The 25,756-nt window shown below is 36.6% G+C and overlaps 1 pseudogene; it reads right to left on the bottom strand.

Moving 5' to 3' along the window:
* Window positions 1-17,757: 17,757 nt before the first annotated feature.
* On the bottom strand, window positions 17,758-21,763 carry LOC109679638 (olfactory receptor 52E4-like; annotated as a pseudogene).
* Between the last annotated feature and the right edge of the window lie 3,993 nt (window positions 21,764-25,756).

Consider the following 25,756-nt stretch of genomic DNA (forward strand, 5'->3'; position numbering starts at 1 on the left):
TTCATATCTGCATACAATGTTTGGGTCTTTTCTCCTCCCTTCCTCCTGCCCCCTTCCTCTCTCCCCCATCCACTTGCTTCCAGGCAGAAACTGTTTTGCCCTTATCTCTAATTTTGTTGAAGAGAGTGTAAACAATAGTAAGAAGGACAAAGGGTTTTTGCTAGTTGAGATAAGGATAGCTATATAGGGAGATTCCTCACATTGCTTTCATGTACATATATGTTACATTCTAAGTTGATTCTTCTCAAACTGACATTTTCTCTAGTTCCTGGTCCCCTTCTCCTATTGGCCTCTATCACTTTAAAGTTACTGCATTAGGTCCTTTGCATTGAGGGCATCAAATACTATCATGTGTTTTGGGTTTCTCACCTATCCTCATACCTCCCTTGTGTGCTCACAGCTTATCATGTGACCAAAGTCCAATCACCTTGCTGTATTTGCCGTTGATCTAAAGTCCACATATGAGGAAGAACATGATTTTTGGTCTTCTGAGCCTGGCTAATCTCGCTCAGGATGATGTTCTCCAGTTCCATCTATTTACTTGCGAATGATAAGATTTCATTCTTCTTCATGGTTGAGTAGAATTCCATTGTGTATAAATACCACCTTTTCTTTTTTTTTTTTTTTTTTCATTTTTCTTTTATTATTCATATGTGCATACAAGGCTTGGTTTATTTCTCCCCCCTGCCCCCACCCCCTCCCTTACCACCCACTCCACCCCCTCCCGCTCCCCCCCTCAATACCCAGCAGAAACTATTTTGCCCTTATCTCTAATTTTGTTGTAGAGAGAGTATAAGCAATAATAGGAAGGAACAAGGGGTTTTGCTGGTTGAGATAAGGATAGCTATACAGGGCATTGACTCACATTGATTTCCTGTGCGTGGGTGTTACCTTCTAGGTTAATTCTTTTTAATCTAACCTTTTCTCTAGTTCCTGGTCTCCTTTTCCTATTGGCCTCAGTTGCTTTAAGGTATCTGCTTTAGTTTCTCTGCATTAAGGGCAACAAATGCTAGCTAGTTTTTTAGGTGTCTTACCTATCCTCACCCCTCCCTTGTGTGCTCTCGCTTTTATCATGTGCTCATAGTCCAATCCCCTTGTTGTGTTTGCCCTTGATCTAATGTCCACATATGAGGGAGAACATACGATTTTTGGTCTTTTGAGCCAGGCTAACCTCACTCAGAATGATGTTCTCCAATTCCATCCATTTACCAGCGAATGATAACATTTCGTTCTTCTTCATGGCTGCATAAAATTCCATTGTGTATTGATACCACATTTTCTTAATCCATTCGTCAGTGCTGGGGCATCTTGGCTGTTTCCATAACTTGGCTATTGTGAATAGTGCCGCAATAAACATGGATGTGCAGGTGCCTCTGGGGTAACCTGTGTTGCATTCCTTTGGGTATATCCCCAGGAGTGGGATTGCTGGATCATATGGCAGATCTATGTTCAGATTTTTAGAAGCTTCCAAATTTTTTTCCAGAGTGGTTGTACTAGTTTGCATTCCCACCAGCAGTGTATGAGGATTCCTTTTTGCCCACATTCTCACCAACACCCATTGTTGGTGGTGTTTCTAATGATGGCTATTCTAACAGGGGTGAGGTAGAATCTTAGTGTGGTTTTGACTTGCATTTCCTTTATGGCTAGAGATGGTGAGCATTTTCAGGAGATATTTTTCGAGAACATGGCACCTGAAATTATAGGTACTATTTGGCTATTTATAGATTATTATTCCTATACAATAGGAAGTAGAAAAATGAAGGACTCTACTTGCAGAGATATTTGACTCAGATTGTTAGAAGATACAATTGTTGCTATACGTATGCTATGGATAAAAATATGGAATATTTGACTATGCAAGGAAATGTAAACTAGCACTAGCTCTGGCCATGGGAGAGGGAGCTCTACAACAAGAGGTAGAAGAGAGAGATGGTCCTATCAGCTATAGCTTAGAAGTAACTATAGCCTTGTTTTTCTGTTTTGTCCCATTAATCCTCCCGTTTCTCTCTCCCACATAATTCTCCTCTTCACTCATTTCTGGAGAAGTCATAATATGTGTACACCTAAGAAGAGGCTCAAAGGACAAGGAATTAAAGGTTGTAGTTCACAGCCACCTGAGTGAGCTTTGAAGCAGACCCTTCAGGACTGTCAAACATCAAAGACTTCACCTGGTCCAACAATTTAGTAGCAGTCTCTTCAGAAACACTGAGCTACACTACCTACTGAAGCCTTTATGAGATTTTTGACCCTCAACAAATACATGAGATGATAAATGTTTTTGTTTTACACTTCTAAATTCTGAGATACTTGATACTCAATAACCAATAATATATTGTTTTATGTTCCCATCTATATATTAACAATTGTTTGAAAAGGTAATATAATATGTCCATTAATTTTAAAAGTCCATCACAGAGTGGTCTTTTTTTCCTACTTCTGACTTCAATTCTCCAAGTTCCCTTCCTCGACAAAATGCTTATTAACTCTACTGATTTCTTTTAGAGAGAATGTATTCAAGATTTTTCATTTGTTAAAAAAGCTACTTAGCATCATGTTATTGATATACAATTATTAATTTTATGTAGTACTCAGTTAAAAATTTGGCCAATAGTTAACAAATCACTAGGGTAGGATCATTATTTTGTATCACTTGAAATAATTCCAACATAATTGGTGTGAAAGAAATATTCATTAGAGTCAGGGCTCATGCCTGTAATTCTAGCTACTTGGGAGGCAGAGAGCAGGATCGCAGATCAAAGCCAACTCTGGGCAAATAGTTTGTGAGACCCTCTCTCAAAAATACTCAACACAAAAAAGAGTACTGGTTGAGTGGCTCAAGTGGTAGAACACCTACCTAGAGCAAGCATGAGACCCTGAGTTCAAACAGCAGTACTGTCAAAAAAAAAAAAAGAGAAATATTTATTAGATGGTTGAATAGATAAAAGTTGTGAGGAGTTTTTCTGAGTCAATAATTTAGATATGGTAGATCATTAAAGGAGTGTTAGATGTCTTCTGAAATTAGAATATTAATGAAAATTAAGAGTTAACTCTACACAGACCTCCTAGATATATAGTCATCCTTCAACACAACTCTGTGGAAAATGATTGACTTTAAGTGATTCAAGGACTCTCCTTCAAAAGATTGACATTTGCCCCCCAAAATACTTTTACACTATTCTAAAAAATAGAGAGAGAAAATAGAGAGAGAAAAGGAGAGAATATACACTACTGATACTGCCCTTTTCCTCATCAATGTCTTCCAGTGGTGTTCTTCCAATAGTCTGTCTAATTGGCATTGAATTTTGACTGTAAACTACATTGAACACCAATTAAAGCATTGGTAAAGATGTCCCTTTATCATTAAGATATCCAGGCTTTATTTGTTCTATCATGCCTTATATTTTCTACATAATCTGGGAACATGAATCCACTGGAAAGGCTGAAACAAAGACAAGTTGTGTTTGCTCAGTGCTTGCTCATTGTGAAGAATTCAATGAGCCATTTACCTAGTGATATTACAAAACTCAAATAGTACTGTCTTGTACTTTGATTCAGTGAGCTATGCATCTGGTAGTCATCTGTGTGCCTTCCAGAAGTGAACCAAGCCAGTAGAGGGAAGCAGAGACCAAAGAGCCACTTTAGAGGTAAGAACAGTCTGCTTGAATTAACAGAAATGTTCAAATTCAAGACTGGGATGGGGAGGAGGATCTACAATGTTTGTGGTGATTTGTTTTCTAATGTGTGCGATTCCCCAGTGGCAACCCTCTGAAGATATTACTCTAAACACAGATAATAATCTATGGTTATATTTAGTGGCTTTGGAGGGAGTTGATCAAGAGATAACAGGTTCTATTAAGAGACAAACTTAACTAGTAACTAGATATGAAAGAACAAAGAACATTCTATTTTGTGGAAATAATTACAATTTAGAAAATCAAATGCATGGAACACATGACAAAATGACTTTATATCTGCATGCCATAACAGATGAAATAAGTGAATCTCTGACTCCCATCCTGAGAGATGGAGAATCATGCTTAAATAGTGTACTATTGCTGAAGTACTAGTTATCCTCATCAACTTTGAACATAGAGAAGCTTAAAATGTATGGTACTTATAACCACTTTACTCTGATTTACTCATCTTCAACCATCATAAAGTTTGTAACTTCTAAGGGAGCTAAATGAGTTTATTGAACTAACAGGCAAACTTTCCTGATTAAGTGGACTAATGTGACATTTGTTGTATTCCCAATCCTGCTTTATGGGGAAAAGAGAAAACTGGGATTTAAGAGACCTCTCCATGACTGTCAACAGAATTGGTAATCAAATACTTATCGTTTCTTATATGGCATGCTGAGAATGTTAAGGGACAGTGTGAACCATCTAGAAGATAAGGACATTGAGCACTACAAAATTATACTCGATCCCAATGAGGTTAGAATTGATTCTACTGAGACCAGGAGAGAATCATATACTAAAAACTCTTCCCAGGATCCTGACTTAGTCACCAAATCAGACGTTGATTTCTAATTGTGAGCTTCACTAAACACCAGTTAAAGGATTTGGGAAGATGTCCCTTTATCATTATGATATCCAAATATTTATCTTTTTTTTTAAATCTGAAACCCAAATTTTATTTCTTTCTTTTCAAAGATGCCAACCAGAGCATCGCACAAATCAATGAAAACAGCTCTTGTAGGAAAAAAAATCCCTAAGAGGGAATGGAGAGAACTAAATTTTGTGGTGCATTTTATCACTTGTTTATTGTATTTTTACTCTTGTTGCACCACTCTTATAATACAGCTTGAACTTTATCTTGTTGTTACATCACATGCCTTATATTTTCCACAGAGTCTGAGAACATTAATCTACTGGAAACACAAATTACATTTACTCAGTGCCTGCTCACTGTGAAGAATTCAATGAAGAATTGCTAATGATATACATACCCTGAATATAAACTGCACCACAGGGAGACCATGAGTCCATTCTTCATCATCTACCCTCAATTGTCATCTTCAAATATGTTAGTCACTATACTCTCAGTCTTATGGTTTTAAATGGCCTGAGTTTTTGATTAAATTGGCATGACAAATAGATGTCACCCCTTGAAGTAAGTGGTTAAACTAATAAGTAAATGTTAGTCTTTCAGATTCCCTGAAGGTTGCCCACCTAGATAGATAGATGGTTTCCCACATAATATCATGAAAACTGACTACAGATGAGTCATACATTTAATTAATTTTGGAAGAATTTTGAGAGAGTGGACCATGCTGTTTTTCATGTCACATATAACAGTAAAGGATTTGGCTCTTTGCTATTCTTCCTATTGTTTTTCTTATACTTCCATTCTTCTCTGAGTACTCAGCTTTCCATATTGCTTTTTCTAACCTGCACTTGATGATAAATGGAAGAATTTCTAGCCTCTTTACATGAATCACTCTGGTGTTCTGCTTAGGTAAACCTATTTATCTGTCCACAGCCACTATATTTCAGTGCCATTTACATGCATTATCAATGTTTTTACTCATAATTTCTCCAGGCTATATCATGCATGCCCAATTATATTATTTTGCTTCTGTTATTGTAAATAAAGACAACATCTTTCAAGGGTTTAATGCTGCTCAAGTAAAGGTGAAGCTTAGTGGTAGAGTCTCTGGGAATGGACATCCCCAAATGGGTAACTTATACATATAGATTGTATTTTTCAAAGTCAAATCTAATGCTCTCAGATTTATAACAGTAATTACTCTCAGATTCATGAAATTTAGTGATTCATTCATTCATCATTTGCTAAGCATCTTGTAATGCTCAGCCTTTTCCAAATTGTGCTTCTTACGGTTTATCAGATGGGTCTCAGTAACATGCCCCCTTTTATATGTTATGGTCAATGACACATATTTGGTTTGTATTTATTCATTTTATCTTATTACTGATATAGGAAGGGCTTAATAATGGACATTCTTATTTTCCAAAAATTCAAGTATAACACATACAAGCAAAGTGAAAGAATCTTACATATACAGCTCATCGGATTTTTACAAATGTAAAACAATGCAAAGTCCTGCACTTTGGAATATCTTAAGTCTTCTTCTAGTGACTCAGACCCATCCTCAAACTCAAGAGTCTCCATCCCTTTTCTCTCTTTTAGGGCCCTTATCCTTTGGTAAACTTTACAAACCTCTACCCTCATTCATGTAGTCACACAGATGCTTCAAGTTGCTCCTGGACCTGAGCCTATGCAGTTGTCCAAGGGCCTATTGGCTGATCTTGATTTTAGGATAGTGGCCGAAAATTCAGGTTCACTCTACTGGATGGTCACTCTTTACTCCATGAGATTACTAGATATTGGGCTGCCAGAATGGTACTGATATGCTGATTTGGTGTGACCAAACTATTTCTATTGGGAAGTACCCTACAAGGAATATTAGCCTAGTGGTGTGCACATTTTATGGACAGCCATAAACCTATGTGATCACTACCCAGACCAAAATATGTGGCATTACTGTCAACACAGAATAGGTCTTCATGTCCCTAACAGCCAATAACTCCCAAAGTTCATAATTTTTCTGATCCAATTACTATGGATATTTGTGAATTTCATATTAATTGTATTAAATCATATGTGCATTTTGTGATGTTTTTTGCTAAAAATTATGTTTGTGAGATTAATTCATGATTGCATATGGCTGAAATTTGTTGCTTTTCATTTTATTCCATTCTATAAATATACTAAATTCAGATGTCTATTCTGGAGACATACTTGAGATTTATCCACTTTGTTAATATTATGAATAAAGTTGCTATGAATATTTCTGTAGATGTTGTTAGGGAGTCATTTACAGTCAATTTCTACCCCTGAAAGTGGTTGCTGGGTGATAAGAGAGTAAAATTTCAGCCTTAGTTGAAAGTGTCAAAGAGTTTTCTAACTTGTATACTATTTACAGTTTCACCAATTGTGTACAAGAATTGCGATCACTATACATCCTTGTCAGCATTATTAGTTTGAGGGAATTTGGGGAATGGATGTTGGTTTATTTGGTGACATTTGCTGAGTTGAATACTATTGTGCTGTGGTTTTAGTATGCATTTCCTTGATTACTGATGCTATTACGAGAACTATAGCTATTGCTCATTTGTATGTCCTCATTAGTGGACACCATTTGCAATTTGTGATCATTGCTTTAGAGTTGAGTCATCTGTCTTTCTCATACAAAATTATAAGAGGGGGGAATCCAAGATGGCGGCTAGAGGGAGGAAGCAGAAAGCGAGCCTCCTATAGTGAAATCTTGGAGAGACGTGGGAGACACACTTTGCAGGCAAAATCACTGAGAAGAGGAAAAACTTTCACCCCTCCACACCTGCAGCTGGTGCAGAGAATTTCCACTTCACGTTAAACGGAGAAACAAAGAGGGCCCCCAGGCTGCCAGTCACCCACGCCCAGACAGCTTGGGAAGACATGGATAAGGTGAGCTTCGCGGTGCTGTTGTACTCCCACAGACAACCCTGGGCCAAAGCAGCATAGCCCCATGGACAGACTGACCTCCACTGACTAATAAGCAATAAAAAAAAGAAAGACATGCGGGAAAGAAGGTGGGGCACACTGAGAACCAAAGATTGGGGGAAGGGAATCCTTCCCAGAACTGTAAATAAACAAGCCAGGTGGGCAGGAGAGGCTCCAGCGGGAGCAGGGGCACACACCCAGCAACCAAGAGCAGGAAAGCTTGTGAGAGTGGCAGAGGGAGGGAAACTCCACAGGAGAGGAGGGAAGACCCACTTTCCACATGAACTGTAAATAAAAATGCAGGCCTGAGAATGCAGGTGCAGCGTCACCTTTCCCAGTGTGCTTGGAAAGGGGAAAGCTTGTAGCAGAGGCTCACACACAGGGGAACTCTGAGTAAACAAAGCCTGCAGGGCCAGGTGAGTGCTAAGCTCACCCCAGAGATCTGCGTAAATAACGCCTCCAGCAACAGCAGGCTGACAGCAGCAGGCAGGCAAGCCACAGCCGCAGATACCATTCTCAGAACTGTCTACAGACTCTTTTTTTTTTCTCTTTTTCTCCCTACCTTTGATGAGAGAACAACCAAATTACACGTGTATGCTGAAAAACTTACTGAAACTATACTGCATTTGTCTTGAGACAATTGGTGGGGGTTTTTGTGTGTGTGTGTGTGTGTAGTTTTGGTCTACTTTAAGCATCCCCTTTGATGAGACAACTATAGAACAACATCTGAGGCACCATCTCCAGGATTGGGGACTGAGAGGGACAAAAATTATTAAGACTGAAACTTCATTGCATTTGAACTTGGAGGTTTTTTGGTTGTTTGGTTTTTTTTTTTAATTTTCTAGTTTTCATTTTATTTTATTTTTATATATAGATATTTCTTTCATTTACCTATTTTTTATTTTTATTCTTATCTTTTTTGTTTATTTTTTATTTTTAATCCTCTCTCTGTCTCTCTAATGCCTGTTCAGCTTACTGTCGATTAGTACACTAATGCTCCCTGTTTATACTTTTGAAACTTTCTTGTCTGATTCCTTGTTCTGTTTTCTCCTTCTTGTCTGTTTATTTGTTTTTCCCTTTTCTTTAACTTCTTGCTTTCCATCTCTGCTCACCCTTCCATTCTAAATAACACCAATGTTATTATTACAAGCTAGAAAACACTTAATTGCACACAATACAGGGACAGTAACAATACCAAAAACAATGAGGGGAAGACAGAAAAAACAGGGAAACCAGTTTCCCCACAGCAAAAAATTAGTACAGGAAATGGAGGGGAACAAAGAAAACAGATATTCAGATCCAGACTCCAACAAAATGAAGACAAACTACGCCAAAGGACCCAATGAAGCCCACAAGAATAATTTAAAAGAAGACATACTACAGGTTCTCAATGAGAATTTTATAGAGATGATACTGGATAGGGCCAACCAAAATGTACAGTATACACTCAAGAAATTCCAAGACAACAAAAATGGAGAATTTGAAAAAGCAAAAGAAGAAATAAAGGAAACCATAGAAGAACTGTATAAACACCAAAGTGAAACAGAGAACACAATGAATAAACAGATAAATGAACTCAGGACAAAAATAGACAACATTAAAGAGTAAGCCACCCAGGATATGGAAAACTTCAGAAAAAAGAGTGAAACAGAACTGCAAAACAAAACAGAAGGCCAATCCAGCAGAATAGAACAAACAGAAGACAGAATCAAGAACTTGAAGATGAAATGGTAATTAAAGGAAAAACTGAAGAACTACTAATTAAACAACTAAAAACCTGTGAAATGAAAATGCAAGAATGCACTGACTTCATCAAAAGACCCAACTTGAGAATCATGGGCATTGAAGAAGGAGAAGAGGTGCAAGCGAAGGGAATGTGTAATATATTCAAGAAATAATAATGGAAAATTTCCCAAATCTAGAGAAAGATATTCCCATACAGATGCAAGACTCCTCCAGGACACCAAACAGAGCAGATCAAAATAGAACTACCCCATGACATATCATCACTAGAAAAACAAGTTCAGAAACTAGGGAAAGAATATTCAAGGCTGTAAGAGAGAAAAAACAAGTAACATACAAAGGTAAACCCATCAAAATCACAGCAGACTTCTCAACAGAAACCTTAAAAGGAAGAAGAGCGTGGGGTGAGATCTTCCGGGCACTGAATGAAAATAACTTCAACCCCAGGATGCTCTACCCAGCAAAACTATCATTCAAATAGATGGAGCAATAAAAGTCTTCCATGATAAGCAGAAACTAAAACAATATGTGACCACAAAGCCACCACTACAGAAGATTCTGCAAGGGATTCTGCACACAGAAAGTGAAACCCAACTTAACCATGAAAAGACAGGCAGCACCAAACCACAGGAAAAGAAAAAGCAAGACAGTAGAGAGTAACCTCAACTTAGGTACACACAATCGAACCTTCAAACAACTAAGACAATTAAATGATAGGAATCACCACATACCTATCAGTACTAACGCTTAATGTTAACAGACTTAATTCACCCATCAAAAGGCACCACTTGACGAAATGGATTAAAAGGGAAGATCCAACAATTTGTTGCTTACAGGAGACCCATCTCACAGACAGAAATAAGCATAGGCTTAGGATGAAAGGCTGGAAGATTTATGAAGCCAATGGCCCCCGAAAACAGGCAGGAGTAGCAATACTTATCTCTGACAAAGTAGACTTCAAACCTACATTGATCAAACTAGGTAAAGAAGGACATTCCATACTAATAAAAGGGGAAATAGACCAAAAGGAAATAATAATCATCAACCTGTATGCACCCAATGTCAAAGCACCCAATTTCATCAAACATACCCTGAAAGACCTAAAAGCATATATAAATGCCAACACAGTGGTTGTGGGAGACTTTAACACCCCATTATCATCAATAGATAGGTCATCCAAAAAAAATCAATTAAGAAATCCAAGATCTAAAATATACAATAGATCAAATGGACCTAGTTGATGTCTATAGAACATTTCATCCAACTTCTACACAATATACATGCTTCTCAGCAGCCCATGGAACCTTCTCCAAAATAGATCATATCCTAGGGCATAAAGCAAGCCTCAGCAAATACAATAAAGTAGAAATAATACCGTGCATACTATCTGATCACAATGCAGTAAAAGTAGAACTCAACAACAAAAGTAAAGACAAAAAACATGCAAACGGCTGGAAACTAAATAACTCATTACTTAATGAACAATGGATCATTGATGAAATAAAAGAGGAAATTAAAAAGTTCCTGGAAGTCAATGAAAATTAAAACACAATCTACCTGAATTCTATCAGACCTTTAAAGAAGAACAGATACCAACCCTCCTTAAACTGTTCCACCAAATAGAAAGGGAAGGAAAACTGCCAAACACATTTTATGAAGCCAGTATTACACTTATCTCAAAACCAGTCAAAGAAACCTCCAAAAAGGAGAGCAATAGGCCAATCTCCTTAATGAACATTGATGCAAAAATCCTCAACAAAATAATGGCAAACCAAATTCAACAACACATCAAAAAGATTATTCACCACGACCAAGTAGGCTTCATCCCAGGAATGGAGGGGTGGTTCAACATACAAAAATCAATAAACGTAATAAACCACATTAACAGAAGCAAAGACAAAAACCACGTGATCATCTCAATAGATGCTGAAAAAGCTTTTGATAAGATCCAATGCCATTTCATGATAAAAGCTCTAAAAAAACTAAGAATAGAAGGAAAGTACCTCAACATTATAAAAGCTTTATGTGACAAACCTACAGCCAGCATTATACTTAATGGAGAAAAACTGAAACCATTCCCTCTAAAATCAGGAACCAGACAAGGATGCCCACTATCTCCACTCCTATTCAACATAGTACTGGAATTTCTAGCCAGAGCAATTAGGCAAGAAGAAGGAATAAAAGGAATACAAATAGGTAAAGAAACTGTCAAAATATCCCTATTTGCAGATGATATGATCCTATACCTTAAAGACCCAAAAAACTCTACTCAGAAGCTTCTAGACATCATCAATAGCTATAGCAAGGTAGCAGGATATAAAATCAACATAGAAAAATCATTAGCATTTCTATACACTAACAATGAGCAAACTGAAAAAGAATGTATGAAAACAATTCCATTTACAATAGCCTCAAAAAAAATCAAATACCTAGATGTAAACCTAACAAAAGATGTGAAAGACCTCTACAAGGAAAACTATACACTTCTGAAGAAAGAGATTGAGGAAGACTATAGAAAGTGGAGAGATCTCCCATGCTCATGGATTGGTAAAATCAACATAGTAAAAATATCGATACTCCCAAAAGTAATCTACATGTTTAATGCAATTCCCATCAAAATTCCAATGACATTCATTAAAGAGATTGAAAAATCTACCGTTAAATTTATATGGAAACACAAGAGGCCATGAATAGCCAAGGCAATTCTCAGCCAAAAGAACAATGCAGGAGGTATCACAATACCTGACTTCAAACTATATTACAAACCAATAACAATAAAAACAGCATGGTACTGGCACAAAAACTGACATGAAGACCAGTGGAACAGAATAGAGGACCCAGTTATAGCCACACAACTATAACCAGCTTGTCTTTGACAAAGGAGCTAAAAATATACGATGGAGAAATAGCAGCCTCTTCAACAAAAACTGCTGGGAAAACTGGTTAGCAGTCTGCAAAAAACTGAAACTAGATCCATGTATATCACCTTATACCAATATTAACTCAAAATGGATCAAGGATCTTAATATCAGACCACAAACTCTAAAGTTGATACAGAAAAGAGTAGGAAATCCTCTGGAGTTAGTAGGTATAGGTAAGAACTTTCTCAATGAAACCGCAGCAGCACAATAACTAAGAGATGGCATAGATAAATGGGACCTCATAAAACTAAAAAACTTCTGTTCATCAAAAGAAATGGTCTCTAAACTGAACAGAACACCCACAGAGTGGGAGAAAATATTTGCCAGGTACACATCAGACAAAGGACTGATAACCAGAATATATAGGGAACTTAAAAACTAAATTCTCCCAAAACTAATGAACTAATAAAGAATGGGCAAGTGAACTAAACAGAACTTTCTCAAAAGAAGAAACTCAAATGGCCAAAAAACACATGAAAAAATGCTCACCATCTCTAGCAATAAAGGAAATGCAAATTAAAACCACACTCAGATTCCACCTCACCCCTGTTAGAATAGCCATCATTAGCAACACCACCAACAACAGGTGTTGGTGAGGATGCAGGGAAAAAGGAACCCTCTTACACTGTTGGTGGGAATGTAAACTAGTACAACCACTCTGGAAAAAAATTTGGAGGCTACTTAAAAAGCTAGACATTGATCTACCATTTGATCCAGCAATACCACTCTTTGGGATATACCAAAAAGACTGTGACACAGGTTACTCCAGAGGCACCTGCACATCCATGTTTATTGCGGCACTATTCACAATAGCCAAGTTATGGAAACAGCCAAGATGCCCCACCACTGATGAATGGATTAAGAAAATGTGCTATCTATACACAATGGAATTTTATGCAGCCATGAAGAAGAATGAAATATTGCAATTCGCTGGTAAATGGATGGAATTAGAGAACATCATCCTGAGTGAGGTTAGCCTGGCCCAAAAGACCAAAAACCATATGTTCTCCCTCATATGTGGACATTAGATCAAGGGCAAACACAACAAGGGGATTGGACTTTGAGCACATGATAAAAGCGAGAGCACACAAGGGAGTGGTGAGGATAGGTAAGACACCTAAAAAATTAGCTAGCATTTGTTGCCCTTAATGCAGAGAAACTAAAGCAGATACCTTAAAAGCAACTGAGGCCAACAGGAAAAGGGGACCAGGAACTAGAGAAAAGGTAAGATCAAAAAGAATTAACCTAGAAGGTAACACACACGCACAGGAAATTAATGTGAGTCAAATCCTTGTATAGCTATCCTTATCTCAACCAGCAAAAACCCTTGTTTCTTCCTATTATTGCTTATACTCTGTCTACAACAATATTAGAAATAAGGGCAAAATAGTTTTTGCTGGGTATTGAGGAGGTGGGGGGTAGAGGGAGGGGACAGAGTGGGTGGTATGGGAGGGTGTGGGGGCAGGGGGGAGAAATGACCCAAGCCTTGTATGCACATATGAATAATAAAATAATAATAAAAAAATATTATAAGAAGCAATTTTTTTTGGCAATACAGGTGTTTGAGCTCAAAATCTCACACTTGCTATGCAAATAGTCTACCACTTGTGCCACACCCCCAGTTCTTTTTTATTTTTTTCAGATAAGGTCTTATACCTTTTGCCTAGGCCAGCCTAGGACCACAATATTCCTACCTATGTCTTTTGCATAGGTGGGATTACAAATGTGCATCATTACCCCAGCTTGTTTCCTGAGACAGAGTTTTGCTACCTTTTTGCCCAAGTTTACCACCAGTTGTGACCTTTCCAAAGCCTCTCAAGTAGCTGGGATTGCAGTGTGAGCTACCGTGCTTATGTATGAAAGCAATTTGTATCATCTGTTAATGTGTCTTTTCTCAGATATATGTCTCGTACATTTTCACCAGCTATCTTGATTACTTTTTCATTAATTTGTGAATTTAAGGAATTCAAAACTTCATTTTCAATAAAGTCCACTAATCAATATTTCCATTAAAGTTAGTGTTTTTGTGTCCTATTGAAGAAATCTTTGACTAATCCAATGCCATGATGATATTATATTATCTTATGTTGCTTTCAACATTATATATTACTTTACCTTTACTTTTGGTCTATGTCCATCTAGAATTTATTTTAATATCTTGTGTGAAATAATGGTAATTAATTTTCTCTATGAATTATTTAGGTGACTCAGCACCAATTGTTTTGAAAGTCCATCTTTTTCACATTGCAATGACATAATACTTTTATTGTAAATCAGGTTTTACTATGTAGGTGGATCTGTTTCTAGACTAGCTCATCTACATTTCTATTGATGTGTCAATACCACACTACTGTAATTGCTTTAAAAAAATATGGATATCGTATGACCCAAACATCATATCTAGTTCAGACCAAAAGAGATGAACATTCCAGGTCTTAAGATACACACCTAAGTAGGTCAAAGAAGAAAACAAAGTGACAAGTGTGAAGTAATTGGAAATCTTTCTGGATTTTTATTGACATGGGCTAAGAGATCCCCTAAAGTTACCTGAGAACAAATAAGAAAGGAGAACAAGAAAAAAAAAAAGCGTAGCAGAAATTTAAATGCCTAAATGTCTGATCTGAAGCTCCAGATGGTCTGCAAGGCAGAAACTAGACCCTAATTCTTTCTATAACCTCAGCATTCAGAGTTGGAGGATCTTATGCCCTTCCCCACTGAGATCCAAACATTTCACTTCCAATTTACACAACATGATACATCCGTAACTTTATCTCTTACCTTATAATTTTACCAAAACTAATTGCCTTAAATATTCATCTGTATCCAATTTTTATGGAGCTATGCAGGAGGCTAACTCTATTTATGTGAGCTAACCTTTAGAGAATCAATCAACCTCCTACCCATATTACATTTGATAAGACTTCTCAATTATTCCTTAAACTTACTTTAGAATCCTTGATGCAACCAAAGTCTCCATTTGTAATTTCCAATTTATATTACATATTATGCAGACTAGTCCTCAGCCAGCCATCCACACATTCATCCATTTAAATGTCAGTGCTAATTGTGCCAGGATATGGTCCAGGTACAGAACAATTGTGTGCCCTACCTTCATGGCTGCTTGCTACAGATCAGATTACTTGCTGGGTGCTGAATTCCCTATGTTCAGTGACTGTCAAATGCCCCCTTAGTGACACGAAATTACCTCTTTGAGCCTAGGTGACATTTTATCATTTCTGTTGGCAAAGATTTAGAAGAGCAGACATTGGGAAAAATTTAACAATATGTCAAATATCAGTAAAATAAGGTGATAGGTAGCTGATGAAGGATGGATAAATATGCTTTAATAACTCTTGATAGACAGTTAATATCAGAGGTGGTCTCTGAGAATGGGAACCAGAGAAACAGAAGTCACTGAGGTGAGGGAGATTTATATATATATATATACGTGATTTATATATATATAAATATACGGAGATTTATATATATATATATATATCTTGTTTGGTGAGCATTTTTGGTGCTTGCATTATCCTTTTAAAATTGTTACTATTCAATGAATGATATGTAAAATATTAATAACAGTTATTTCTGTTTCCTCCTATTGAGTGATATACGTTCTGTTTTCTATTTATTTTAGTTATATATTTGGCTTTAGACAACTACACAAAGCAGACAAATAAGTAGCTATGCATGGTAAAAGCCTAATTCCCAGGTACAATGAGTAAGGAAATAAAGATTATATTAATGATTTCAAATAGGGCATTTTAGCCTGGCTGTCCAAATATCCTTACAGATGAAATAGAAACCCTCTGGGAATGTTCAGTAGATACATTTATATTTAAATATTAGATTAAAATATTTAAAATACGAATATAGATCTTTTTATATCTTATAGTCAATGGCCTACCAATATTAAAGAAGGCTTTTTTATGTAAAAGGGGATCATTGCATTTTAGCCTTTTTAATAGGTGTGAAATGAAATCTCATAATTTCAATTTTCATTTTCCCAAAGATCACCTTTTCATGCACTTATTAGTTGTTTATTTATCTTTTTATGAAATATCTATTAAAATTTTATCTTTATTTTTTCAGTTAGGGTCTTTGTCTTTTATTATTGACTTATAAATGTCCTTTGTATAGTTCAGATACAAATCCATTGTCTGATACTTGTTGCAAGTATTTTATTCCAGGCTAGGAATTGTATTTTTCATTTTCTTACTGGTGTGTTTTAAAAACAAGACAAAATTTTTTTCTGGGGGTGTGGCTCAAGTAATAGAGTATCTCCCCAGCAACTACAAGGCCCTGAGTTCAAACCCCAATACAACCAAAATTTTTTGAAGAAGCCCATATTGTCAGAGTAGGGATTTGTGGAGATCAGATGACTAGTAGAGGTTTAAGTCAAGTCTCTCTCACAATGGACCTCTAGTATCCCTGAGCCTAGCTTGTGTGGGGTTTTTTTGTTGTTGTTGTTGTTTTGGGTTTTTTTTTTTTTTTTTTGCTGTTTGTGGAATGCATAATTCAAATAGACATACTTCGAAATTGACAGAATTCATTCTTTCTTGGAAATGGACTTCAACTTTTATTCTATTTAGGCCTTCAAGTAATTAGATGAAAGTAAAAAGACTCAGTAAAGTTATTCAAAAAGGAAGCTTTAAAAGATCTCAATAAACTTAGTCCTTCATTTAGCTGAGACAAAGATATATGCACATGTTTTGGTAGTTCACTACAAAGACAAAGCTCATTCTGTGCAAGTGAGGCATCCCCGTAGCTACACCTGGAAGTTTTTGATTTCTCCATGTTTACATACTGTATCTCTTTCTTTCTCCATTGTACCTTACTTTGAACTAATTTACATCCAAAGATTCCTTTAGATATTTGACCCTCAGTAATTGCTGCAGATGCTATTTTAAAAGTTGTAAAAATGGATAATGAAATGATGCCTATGGTGCTTTACTGATCGTTTTTTCCCTATGGTTACATAATGATGGGAGATAACTCTTCATGCAAGAATATAGAGTTGTGTTTGATTTCTTTGCCTGAGACTCCTGGACCCACATCTTGCAGTATTGTCTAGTCAATTCATTGCAGCTATGATAGTCCTTGGCAGCATCAAATTCCTATACCAGAATTAATGAATTCTGTTCAGAAATGCTACATAATAGTACTTGAGTTCCAGAAGATTTTATCCCTGGAACATGATTTTAATATTCATTATGGAAATAAATTGTACCTATTTATGTACCAATATTTTTAGTTATTTTAGGAACAAATATTTGCTATGTAACATTATCTTCAGTTTGATACTGCATATAAAAAAAATTTTGTGTTCAGGGCTGGAAGCAACATTCAAATGGTGTATCACCTGCCTAGCAAGCACAAAACTCTGAGTTCAAACCATAGTACCATCAAAAAACCCCTAAAGTTCAATTTAACATTAAATTCTGTAAAGCATTTATTCCATGTAAGCTTAGTGACATGTAAGTTTCCCTGTTTTTAGGATTACAAAGGAAAAAGACTGGAAGACTGTCTCCAAATCAAATGTTCACAAACTTCCTTAAAAAAAGAAGACTATCACCACCCAAACCTAGATCTGCTTGATTCTTACTCTGTGGTGTAAGAGAGTTGGGGGTGGGAGATGATCATGTATAAGTTAGCCAGGAGGGTGTGGATATAGTGTGAATATTGAGGCCAATTCGATGAGTCAGAAATGAGAAAAAGGCTGAAAAGGAAGAAAGCTAAGATCACACACACATGAAAACCACAGGTATTGAGAGCTTTGAGGCTGGCCTCCCAGTTTGGGAATTTGAAGACAGCATAGAGAATCTTCACATAGGAGATAGAAATCAAAGTAACATCCAAAAGTATCATAGAAATAAGGATTAATCCAAATAAAATATTGACCTTTATACTGATACATACCAGACTAGCAGTGTTCATGTGTTCACAGTAGGAATGGGGTATAAAATTATGTTCACAGAATGAAAGTCTTAGAAAGAGAAATATAAGTGGAAAAAACCAAAACAAAATTTTTCAACATTCTTACTCCAACTATAATTCAAATCGTTCTGCTGGTGAGGATTATGTTGCATAGTACAGGATGGCAAATGGAAACATAGCGATCAAAAGCCATGGCTACAAGCATTAACATTTCAATGCCTATAAACATGTGAATGAAAAACATTTGAGCTAAGGACTCACTAAAGGCAATCTCACTGAGGCCGAAGTAGAATATGCCCAGCATGTTGGGTATGGTTGCAGTGGAAAGGCCCAAATCAGTCAGAGTCAACTAACCTGTAAGTAAAACATGGGTTGGTGAAGGCTGTGCTCAGTGTTGATCATGGAGAGAATGGTGACATTCTCCAGGGGGACAGTAAGATACACTGTACCAAACAGGAAGCCAGGTCAGAGACGCATATTTTCCACTAATGGGATTCCTAACAACAAGAACAAATACAAGAACTACTGTTTGAGGACATAATGGCAACATTTCACGGTCACATTTATTTGAAGAAATCTAGATAGGACTTCACAATACCTCACCAATACTGCAATTAATGAATTAGAAGAAAAACATGTAACTAGAACATTTTCTCTTAGAGTGCAGAAGAAATATGTTTTCCTTCATAGTTCCCTTTTCTTTTACTTCTCATTGCTACACATGTGAAGTGAAGGTGAATATTCATCAGTAAATGAATGACACTGACTAAATGAACATTGGACTAGATAATCTAAATTAACTTTAATTATGGTATAAACCAAGCCTAGTTGATATAAACCTTGCCAGTTGACACAGGATTCTACATTGGGCTCTTTTTAGAAATATTTACTTATAAATTGTGAGAACATGAACACTTTGATATGTAACTGATAATTGTAGGTTTCAGAGCATCCTTTAAAGATAATTAATTTAACTCGATATATGAGTCTTATATATGCCTCTAGGTAGCTTCCACGTATAACCAGTAGACTTTTATTTCCTTCACATTGCCATCTCTCAACTTTAACCTCCTGTGGATAACTTTCATCAAAATGTACTTTTTTGCTTCTTCAAAATTTGTGTTATCACTTTTTTATTTTGTCATCAGTAGATAAAGACATTTGTTTTGTTCTTTGGAGCAAAGACTTTGCCTTATCAGGTTATTGATTTTTACAAATTCGATGCAACACAATTGATCATGGATACACATTATTATGTTTCAGAGATATTGACACAGGTTTGTAGAACTAACCCATCATGTTCCGCATTTATTTCCCTTGTTCCTCTCAGCAACATCTTAGGATCCCATAACTCATATCATATCAGATTTTGTTCCGGAGTGAGAAATCAAGGATATCATGATCACTACTATCATCATCGTCCTGTCATAAGAAAAAGAACGATTGTCGAAATAATCATGCAATATAAAATGCTATTCAGATCAGCCACAGGAGGAAAACAGAACAGATTATAGTTACTGAATAAAATTCTTTTGTTTCATGTCTGAATTAGAAACAGATGCCTCATCCTCAACACGAAGCTTCTGTGTCACAGTTATCCACTCCTGAGCTTTTGTGTTGCTAAGGCATAAATAAAGGTACTTATTCCCTGCACATTTGTTTAGGCTCAAGAATTTAGTCCTTCTGCTTTTTTTCCTTTTTGGTGGTAGTGGGGTGTGAACTCAGTACCTTGCACTTTGAAGGCAGGCACTCTACCCATTGAGCCAATTCCTAAGCCAAGGATCTAGTCCTTTATTCAGTTTTTTGTGCTATAGTTACATCATAATCAGCACCCCAAAGATTTCCTCCCAATTTACTCCTTCTCACTCTATATTACTTCTTATATATTTTACTAATGTAATTGATCTAAATTTACATTTCTAAACAAGGGGAACCAAGGATGACTGGGTTCTTGATAATAATCTAGAAGGAATAGCCCTTTGAAGAGACTAAAAAAGTATTAATAATAGGAAATATGACATCTTTCTAAGTGGTAAGGAAGACAGGAAATCACAAATACACAATGAATTTGAGATTATAAGAAATCAAAGAATACATTAAGATTAAGACAGATAGGGCCTTGTAAGATAAAAAAAGGGAAAGTCATATCTCTAAATGTGGAAATGTGCCTGTTGAAGGAGTCTTCTCTAAAAACAGAAATGAACCCGTTGGGGGCATCCCAAAATAGGTATGAGAAATAGAAATGAGGAACCAGCATCTTCCTCTTATCAATCTGGCAGGCTATAACTTAGTGACTCATTCTCAGAAAAGCTTTTACTGAACATAGTGCATTTTCTTGTAATATTCTCTCCCAGGACCCTCTTATTGTACATGATACTTTGTGTAGCTAGTTAATCAATGTCTGAATTCCCATCTAATTGTAAGCTTCATGAAGATTTGAGGGAGGAGACAGAGTGCTTTTGTTCAACAGGTAATTATTCATTTTAATTCCTGGTCAAAAGTTCTCATGTTAGAAGGATAGTAATAAAAATGGATAAACGAAACATGTTGAAACTAATCCAGGAATGGGAGGAAAGATGATAAAGGAGAATCATGGAAGGGCTGAATTCAACTATGATATAGTTTAAGAACTTTGGTGAATGTCACAGTGTACCCACAGTACAACAATAATTATAAAACAGAAATTGACGATGGAAACAAAGAAGGGTAGGAATAGAATCACACAATATATGTGGCAGCCAAGGATGGAGAAGTAAGGAAAACCGCAACCTTTATAAAAGGGCACTGTGGATGCATAAAGAAGATGATTCTGATCAGAAGTTTTCCTGACAAGGGAGCCATCAATAAGCCTGTGATGTAATAGAGACACTATGGGTCAGCCATTGTACGGAGAGATTAGTAAAAGGTGGTCATGACAGTCAACCAGAACTGGAAAGTAAAATATCAATGGACTTATTAATGCATAACATTATTTTCCTGGATATTGTTGCCTATTGTACTCTATGGCATCAGGGAAACATTACTGAAAAAGTTTATTACTTGTCTGTTTTCCAAAATCTGAGTTATGCATCTTTAACAGGTCAACATGTTGTCAGCATACATCACTACTCCACACTGACATGTCAAAACAAGTAAGATTGTGAAAAAGGCAAAAGGATAATGCTAGAGACTTGCACAATCTGTGGTCAGAGAATTATACCTGTGAGTGAATTCAAGAGGCATTTATAGAGAGTAAAACATACCTGAAGGAGTAGGAGGAAAAACTCCTGCAACATAGACTAATTCTACTTAGGATTACCAAGGGTTAACATCAAGTATTTATTTCAAGTTTTGTGATCAGATATGTTTATTTATAATTCATTCCTTCAAGAAGTTATGTGCTATTTCCATGGGTAATATTAACCACTTATAAATATGCAATCAAGTTTTAATTTTAGACCTACAGAAATTAAGAAAGCTTTCTAAATCAACTTCCTTTAGAATGAGATTAGAAGGTGGCATAGTAAAAACTGCCAAGAAAAATGGAAACATTATTTGGGAATATCACAGAAAGAATATATACTGTGTCTTGCCTGAATAAGCAAACAATCATGGTGACTGGCTTTCTTACAAGAAAAACGGGTTTTAAGAACTGTCTGGTCTACCATTATCATCTTGACATAATGAATTTCATCAGTCACTTTATGTCCAGGGTAATGAAGTGAAATAAAAACAATATACTTTTCCATGACAATGTTTCAGCAGAGACAAAAACAATAACACTGCCAAACAAAGGTGTCCTTCTGGCTGACATGAGTAACTACAATCATCTTATCAAATAAAGCTTTAGTCCCTCTCTTTCCCCAACTCTCTGTATAAAAATTATTAAGATATATAATAATAGATTTAGCCTTTTTTGAGAAAACTACCTGTTTTTGTAAACTACCCCAAAACAAGATCAATTTCAATATCAAACTCTTCCTGACACCCTCTTACTGAGGCCACCATCATTTCATCACTGTGTATGGTCTCCCCTCCCACAGCAAGTCATAAATTCTTCTCCCTTTTTTTACTATAAGTGTATTCCTAGTGGTTGTTGGCTAGAAGATGTCAGTATTGCTTTTGAATGAGAATATCTGTTGTTCTGTGTAGTCACCAGCAGTAGGCATTCTCAGAGCTGTTTTGTTTTGTTTTTTAAAGTTTTATAATAGTTGTCCAGGGGGTTTCATTGTGATGTATATGCATACAATGTATCCTAGTTTGTTTCATCCCCTCCATTATTCTCCCTCTTCTCCCTCCCTCTTCTTAAAATGGCTTCAATAGGCTCAAATGTTCCACAGTTATACATATGTAGGAAATACATCAACCACATTCACCCTCCTTTACCCTCTTCATTTACCCTCTCTCTCCTACTAATACTCTCCCCTTAATATGACCTGGTTTATATTCCTGTCCTTTATTGTTAGGGAGAGAGAGAGAGAGAGAAAGAGAGAGAGAAAGAGAGAGAGAGAGAGAGAGAGAGAGAGAGAGAGAAGGAGAAGGAGAAGGAGAGAGAGACTGAGCAGTGGTTTCTCTATGAGTACAGTGTCAGGATTGGCTAGATTGTGCTGAGGCAACATCCAACCCCTCCTAAATTTCAGTGTGTTAAATAGTACTATATGACCTAAAAAAGGGGGGCAGGGACTAAAGGGGTGAGGCTCAGGTGATAGAGCACTTGCCTAGCATGCATGAGGGCCTGGGTTCAATCCCCAGTACCATGAAAAAGAAGAGCAAATGGCTTTAATACACATTTCCTAAATATGTGCAAATGGTCAATATACCCTCTAAAATAAGCTCAACATCATTATTCTTTAGGAAAATCAAAATCTGAAACACAGTGAGATACCACTGTATCAGGAGGATAGTTATAGTCTTAAAAGCTGTAAAACAAGTGTTGGAGAGAATGTGAGAAGTAGGAACCCTTATACAGAGCTTGTGAGAACTTAAATTTACATAGTCACTATAGAAAATGGTTCAGTATTTCCTCCAAAAGTCCAACATAGAGTTATCTTAAGGCCTCAAATTTCACTTAGTATTTACCCCAAAGATTTGTAAACAGGTGTTCAAAAAAAAACTTGTACCAAAATATACATAGAAGCACTATTGATAATAGCCAAAATATGGAAACAATCCAAATATCCACCAGCTGGTCAATGCATAAACAAAATGTGACCTATCTGTATAATGGGGTATTATTTAGTCATAGAAGGAATAAAATACTGCTGCATGCTACAGTATGGATGCAATTTGAAAGCATTAGGCCAAGTGAAAGAAGCCAGACACAAAAGGCTACCAAATGCATTCCTCCATCTTTATGAGCTTATCTGGAATAAGTTAACAGAGAAACTCCATAGAGGCAGAAAGCAAAGCCATGGTTCTCAGAAGCTGGACAGAGGGAAGAATGGGGAGTGACTGCTTAATGGATACAGCAGTTAGTTCTGGAGTGCTGAAATTTTCAGGAACTAATACTAGTGATAATCATATAACATTGTGAATGTGTTAAGTGCCACCAAATTACAAACTTTAAAAAGGCATAATTCACTATATATATATATATATATATATATATATATATAATTTTTCTTAAAGTTACTTGTTATATACATGCCCAATAGCTCAGAGGATTAAGGCCAAGTAATCCACAGACTGATAGAAGGATAAGAAAGAAAAATGATGGTGGTGAAGTATGCCTATAATCCTGCTGCTCAGGAGGCAGAGATTAGTTGGATAGCAGTTCAAAACCAGCCCAGGCAAAAAGTTAGTGAGACCCCATCTCAATCAACAAGCTGGGTGTAATAGCTGACATCTGTACTCCCAGCTATGCAGGAGGATATATATATAGGAGGATCATGGTCCATGAAAAGCACAAAGGGCAGGAGGCATGGCTCAAGTGTCTGCCTAGCAAACAAGGCCCTGAATTCAAGCCCCATTACTGCCAAAAAGAAAAAGGAGGAAGGAAAAAGATAAAATTGTACTTGTCATAATTACGATGTGAAATACAATAATAGACCAAGTAAGACACAGAACAGTCACCAAGATTTCTCCAGAGCTTCTCCTCAGCTGGTACAATGACTAAGGGGAATTTCTCACTTTAGTAGGAGACTTCTGGCACCTGGAGTCCTCGGAACACACACACTTTGCTAACATCTCAGGGTATATTGGTATTCTTTTAAGGCACACTTACTATATAACTCCCTAAAACAGAGGAAGCATCATGGTAAGTCTTTGCAATGTATGCTTAGGACTGGAATTTGGGTTCACAGAAATTGAGTTATTGAGTTAAACCTAGATCACTAGAGTATAGAATAAAGTGGTGTATTTTGATGGTCTAGGGAGAAATATAAAGAGGAATATATTGGAAAACATTGGGGATAAAACTACTTGCTGGTCATCACTGATATTTTTCAGATATACATGCACTTTGTTTACACCATGTAATAATACAGTAGATAGTGCTGAACCTATTTCTATATGAAGCTGAAGCTCAGAACATGATGTAACTTACTTAAGGCTGGAAAGTTGAGAACAGATTCAGGACTGTATCACAGGCCACAGTGCCAGAAATATTACATATCCTGTGATTTTGCATATTTTTCCTAATCATATTGCCTTCATGATACACAAAATGAAAAAAAAAAATCCATAGTAGGCAACGGATAGAGTTATAAGCTGAATATTTTATACTTAGAATGACTGCACACACCCTTGATATAGAAAAATATGCAATATGACCTTCAGCCCTTAGTTATTAATTCTTCATATTTCATACATCAAAAGAATTAAATTACTCAAATTCTATTATCAGAAGACCTGAATTTACAATTGAGTTCAGGGTCGAAGATAAGGCATGACATAAAAAACTTAGATATATCAGTAGCAAAGAATAATTTTGGAGAGGAGAAGCAAATATAAAGAATTTGGCTTTGCCCAGAGGAAGGTATGTTCTTTACTCTTGAATTCTTTGTCATACTTGCTACGAGTGTTTTCATTAAAAGTGGAATTGAGAAGAGGATCCAAAATGGTGACTGGGACACAGATGCAGACAGTGTGAGCTCTGTGAATCAGCAACCTTGCTGAGATGCTGGAGCCACACCTGACAGAGTTGAAGCACAAGGGAGAGATGAAACTTTGTCACTCAGAACCTCTAGCCCATGGACGACTTCTCCATGCCATGATACACTGAGAGAACAGGAGGGTAGCCACACCCATGCTGCTGCTGCAGGCTGCCAGCTGCTGGCTCCAAATGTGCTTGGGAGACCTTCGGCAGACCAAACAGGTGAAAGCCAAGTGTCACACAGTATCCCTCACCCATCCCCAGGATAAACCAGGACAACCCCCCTGGACAAACTGATCCACCCCCCCCAAAAAAAAACTGAGTAAGTAACAGAACTGAAAACTGGCGCACAGTGGAGGAGGCAGGGGTTGCTGAAAGCACACCAGAGAAGGAGGGAAAAAATAAATGCAATCATAGGAACCCTACATAAACACAAAAGTGAAACAGAGAACAATATAAATAGGGAGATAAATGAATTAAAGACGAAAAAAGATAATACTAAAGAGGAAGTGACCCACGACCTGGAAAACCTCAGATAAAAGAATGAAATAGAAACACAAAACAAAATGGAAGG

Source organism: Castor canadensis, chromosome 1 (assembly GCF_047511655.1).
Source record: "Castor canadensis chromosome 1, mCasCan1.hap1v2, whole genome shotgun sequence".
NCBI lineage: Eukaryota > Metazoa > Chordata > Mammalia > Rodentia > Castoridae > Castor > Castor canadensis.